This window comes from Pristis pectinata, chromosome 32 (assembly GCF_009764475.1).
Source record: "Pristis pectinata isolate sPriPec2 chromosome 32, sPriPec2.1.pri, whole genome shotgun sequence".
NCBI lineage: Eukaryota > Metazoa > Chordata > Chondrichthyes > Rhinopristiformes > Pristidae > Pristis > Pristis pectinata.
The window spans coordinates 14,915,827-14,921,443 of NC_067436.1; positions in this window are offsets into that span (position 1 = coordinate 14,915,827).

Below are 5,617 nucleotides of genomic sequence, written 5' to 3' on the forward strand. Positions count from 1 at the left end.
TCCAGAGACCCATGTTCAAGGCCGACCTTGGGTGCTGTCTGTGTGGAGTTTGCATGTTCTTCCTGTGACCACATGGGTTACTTCTGGGTGCTGCAGTTCCCTCCCACACCTCAGGGACATGGAAGGTTTACTGGTTAATGTAAATTAATGTAGCCCGTAGATGCCATAGCCAAGAAAGCTCATCAGCGCGCCTACTTCCTCAGGAGGCTAAAAAATCTTGGCATGTCCCCTTTGACACTCACCAACTTTTATCAATGCACCATAGAAAGCATCCTATCTGGATGCATCACAGCTTGGTATGCTCTACCCAGGACCGCAAGAAACTGCAGAGAGATGTGGACACAGCTCAGCACATCACAGAAACCAGCCTCCCCTCCATGGACTCTGTCTATACTTCTTGCTGCCTCAGTAAAACATAATCAAAGAGCAAACCCACTTCAGACACTCCCTCTTTTCCCCCCTCCCATTGGGCAGAAGCCTGAAAGCACATACCACCAGGCTCAAGGACAGCTTCTATCCCACTATTATAAGACTATTGAATGGTTCCCTAGTACAATAAGATGGACTCTTGACCTCACAGTCTACCTTGTTATGGCCTCGCACCTTATTGTCTATCTGCACTGCACTTCCTCTGCAACTGTAACACTTTACTCTGCATTCTGTTATTGTAGGTTCAATTCCGGCCACTGTCTGAAAGGAGTTTGTACATTCTCCCTGTGTCTGCTTGGGTTTTCTCCTTGTGCTCTGATTTCCTCCCACATTCCAAAGACGTACAGGTTAGGAAGATGTGGGCATGCTATGTTGGCACTGGAAGCGTGGCGACACTTGTGGGCTGCCCCCAGAACACTCTACGCAAAAAAGATGCATTTCACTGTGTGTTTCGATGTACATGTGACTAATAAAGATATCTTTTACCTTGTACTACCTCAATGCACCGTGTATTGAAATGATCTCTGTGGCTGGCATGCAAAAGAAAGTTTTTTATTGTACCTCGGTACACGTGACAATAGTAAACCAATTTAAATTGAGCCTTGTGTGTTGATGAGTGGGAGAATCTGGACAAAAGTGATGGGACTGCAAGGAAAGTAAATAAATGTTCGATGGACGGTGCAGACTCAGTGGGCCATAATGTTTGTTCCTTTGCTGTATGGCTCTCTGAGGAGGGAACTCCTTTCAGTAAGTTTGCCAATTTGTGAGCATCATCAATGTTTAAAATATTTATGGACCCAAAATCAATAGCAATTCGCCATCCAGAAGCAAAGCGCTGTGCACGATTTATGCAGGTGTCTTAAGAGGGCTCACAGAGGTGCAGCGATTAGAGCTGCTACCTCACAGCTCTAGAGGCCTAGGTTCAATCCTGACCTCTGGTGCTGTCTGTGTGGAGTTTCCCTGTTCTCTCTGGGACCACATTGGTTTCCCCCCTGTGCTCCTGTTTCTCCCCACATCCCAAAGATGTGCAGGTTGGGAGGTGAACTGACCACTGTAAATCGTCTGTAGGTGAGGGGTAGAACAAGAATGTGGGGAGAAACAAAAGTGATTAAGTGTAGGACCAGGGAATTGATTGTGGACTTCAGGAAGGGTAAGTCGGGAGAACACAGCAGTGGAGAGGGTGAGAAGCTTTAAGTTCCTGGGCATCAACATCTCGGAGGATCTATCCTGGGCCCAACACATTGATGCAATCACGAAGAAGGCACACCAGCGGCTCTATTTCATTAGGAGTTTGAGGAGATTTGGTATGTCACCAAAGGCTCTTACAAATTTCTACAGATGTACGGTGGAGAGCATTCTGACTGGTTGCATCACTGCCTGGTATGGATGCTCCAATGCACAGGAATAAAGAGGCTGCAGAGGGTTGTAGACTCAACCAGCTCCATCACGTGCACACCTCTCCCCGCCAGCGAGGACACCTTCAAAAGGCGGTGCCTCAAGAAGGCACCATCCATCACTAAGGACCCTCACCATCCGGGACATGCCCTCTTCTTGTTGGGGAGGAGGTACAAGAGCCTGAAGACCCACACTCAACGATTCAGAAATAGCTTATTCCCCCCTGCCATCAGATTTCTGAACTGTCCATGAACCCATGAACACTACCTCATTATTCACCTTTTTGCACTATTTACTTATTTTTGAAATATATAGTAACTTTATGTCTTTGCACTGTACTGCTGTCGCAAAACAACAAATTTTACATAAAATAAGATAAGATCTTTATTAGTCACATGTACATCAAAACACACAGTGAAATACATCTTTTGCGTAGAGTGTTCTGGGGGCAGCCCGCAAGTGTCGCCACGCTTCCTGCGCCAACACATAGCATGCCCACAACTTCCTAACCCGTACTTCTTTGGAATGTGGGAGGAAACCGGAGCACCTGGAGGAAACCCATGCAGACACGGGAAGAATGTACAAACTCCTTACAGTAAAAGTCCTGGTTTGCACAAAGGCGCATAAGAACTCTGGCTGCTGCCGAACATGTTTATACACTTAGTGGAATACACTGAGTTCTGTATTTTCTTTGTCCAACTCTGTCTTGCACTAACCCTGCACTAATTTTATATTCTGTATATACCATTTTTTGCACTATTTGTACTTGCACAATTTTTTTGTCTGCGTTTATTGCATGTCCTCTGTTCTATGTATGTCCTCTGTTGTGTGAGTCTGGGGGGAACGACATTTCGTTCCTCCATATGTTTTACAGCATATGGGTGAATGGCCATAAAGTATAACTTGAACTTGAACTTGAACTTGACAGCCGCCGGAATTGAACCCAGGTTGCTGGTGCTGTAATAACATTACATTGACCGATACACTACCATGTCTGCCCGTCATCTACGTCAGTGATAATAAATCTGATTCTGATTCTGATTCTGGATTATTGTAAATGGGTGCTTGATGGTCAGCACTAACTTGGTGGGCCAGAGGGCCTGTTTTCAAGCTGTATCTCCCTAGGACTCAATAAGAATTTCATTAAATGCTGAGTTTGTGCCTATGGGAAATGTAGTGTTAGGTGAAGGAGGTGCAGTGGGGATTTTCTTGTCACTTTGAAGATAGACAGTACAAACACATTCCATGAGGCAGGCAAAATTAGAAGAGAAATGCAGCCACGGAAATTACAGGACATTGTAGATTCTGATTGCCATCTGTAAGGGCTGATAACAACTGTGCTGGAAGTGACTTTTATCACGTAACATCCAGCGAGCCCTCCACCAGGGTGAAGCTATTAACACCTGTAACCTAATCCCTGGAGTTGAGACATTCCAAGTGAAGGCAGCTGTGAGATAAAACTGTAGGAGCCTTTCCCAATGAAACTGAAAAGGGGGAAATGTTGTCCTGCTGGTAGACCACCCACATAGCAAATAAAATCCGTGCCCACCCTGAACAAGCAGCTGGGCAAATCTTTGTTAGTGTTGGCCTGGCTGGAGTTTGGGAGTTTGAATTCAACAACAACAACTTGGATTTACAAAGCATCTTCACTATTGTAAAATGTCCAAGATTGTGCTGGATTGTTAGCAAACAAAACCTAACGCTGAGCCACAGAAGGAGACATTTGTCAAACGGCCAAAAGCCTAGTTGAAGGGAAAAATTTAAGGATCGTCTCTGAGTCCAGAGTGGCCAGAATTAGAGTCAATCTCAGTGGGGTGGGAGGAGTTTACAGAGATAGTGAGGTAGTGTGGCAATAGAAGCTTGATTATGGAGAATAGTTGGTTCCAGTGAAAGTGTTGAAGAAACTGACAAGAACGTCTTGTGACTTGTTGTCCATGCCCAGTCTGTCAAACGTATGACTTCGGTCCCAAGCGGTCATGGCTGAATCTTCACCAAACTGGCCTGGAAATCAGTCAAGGATGTCGTCCACTTTCTTCCATGGGGAACTGGAATGGGTATAAAGCTCCACATCCCAGGTGTCACTATCTTTGATAAATTTGCCAAGGAAGACATCAATCTACTAAACGTGTAATGCAAAAAAGAAATGACTATGCTTCATAAATAAGCAATTGAGCTCTTGCCATTGTACAACAGGAATCAACTGAAGAACATAGTATTAAAAAAATTAATAAAGTAGAACTTGGAGTTGGTCATAGGGTCTTCAAACTTGCTCTGCCTTTCATAGTCGATCCTTTACCTTGATGCCTTTAATATCCCAGCCTTGAATATTCATTTTTCCTACTTCCAAGGCAGTCCCTTGGGATCGAGACTGACTTACTTCCACTCCAGTTTAGCAGGCTCTGAGCTTATGCTCAGCAACTGAGCATTGGTCGCCCTCCACTGATTTACAACCTCTGGTTACTGGTGCATCACCAGCAAAGCCATATCTGTGTTGCACGTGAGAAGGCAGGACTTGCATTTATATAGCACCTTCTGAAGCCCTGTGCCTTCTTCGAAGAGGCTCCAGCAGTGGTTGGCAGATTGCTGGAACTGAGGGGAGGAAGTCAGCTGAGAGAAGTGCTTGGCTGTGACACCAAGTTGCGGAAAGCCCCAACCACGAAACATAGCCAGGCAGATGCATTGGTTTGAGTTAGTTGTTCCCTTGGACATTCCATCAGATGCTCCAACTGAGACAGAGGGGAGTTTCGATTTAAAGTTAGTGCTTCTTCACAGCTTCCAGGATTCAGGTTTGATCCTGATCTCCGGTGCTGTTTGCGTGTTCCACCAGGTGTTCTAGCTTCCTCTCACATCCTGAGGCACACTGGTAGGTTAATTAGCTACTATAGGTTACGCCTTAGTGTAGGTTAATGGCATAAGAGTCAAAGAAAGTTGAAGGATGTGTGAAAGAGTCTTAAGTGTAGGGGAGCAGAAAAATTGGGGGGTCAGGGGATTAGGCTGATGGGAGTGGTCTGCTAGGAGATAGCATGGACCAATAGGCCAAATAGCCTCCTTCTATCTTAACATAACTGGTTCACTGCCCTCTCCTACCAGACTCCTTCTTCCTCAGCCCTTTGCTACCTTTCACCTCTCAGTTTATTACAGTCTTATGAGGATAGGTTGAGTGAGCTAGGGCTTTTCTCTTCGGAGAGAAGGACGATGAGAGGTGACTTGATTGAGGTGTACAAGATGATAAGAGGCATAGATCGAGTGGACAGTCAGAGAATTTTCCCAGGGCGACAATGGCTAACACGAGGGGACATAATTTTAAGGTGATTGGAGGAAGGTATAAGGGGGATGTCAGGGGTAAGTTTTTTACACAGAGAGTGGTGGGTGTGTGGAACACACTGCCGGCAGAGATTGTGGGGACAGATACATTAGGGACATTTAAGAGACTCTTAGGTAGACACATGAATGATAGAGAAATAGGAGGGTATGTGGGAGGGAAGGGTTAGATAGATCTTAGAGCAGGATAAAATGTAGGCACAACATTGTGGGCCGAAGGGCCTGTACTGTGCTGTAATGTTCTATGTTTATTTCCCTCCATAAATGCTGCCTGACCTGCTGAGTTCCTGCAGCACTTTTTGTGTATTGCTCCAGATTCCAGCACCTGCAGAATTTTTTATGTCTCCATTTACCCATGGAATCTGTTATTACTCCTTGAGGGGCAATCCTGTCGGAATCATTCCCCAGCTCTTTCTCCAGAGCACTGCAAACGTTTTACCTTCAGATATTTATCCATTTCCCTTTTAACAAT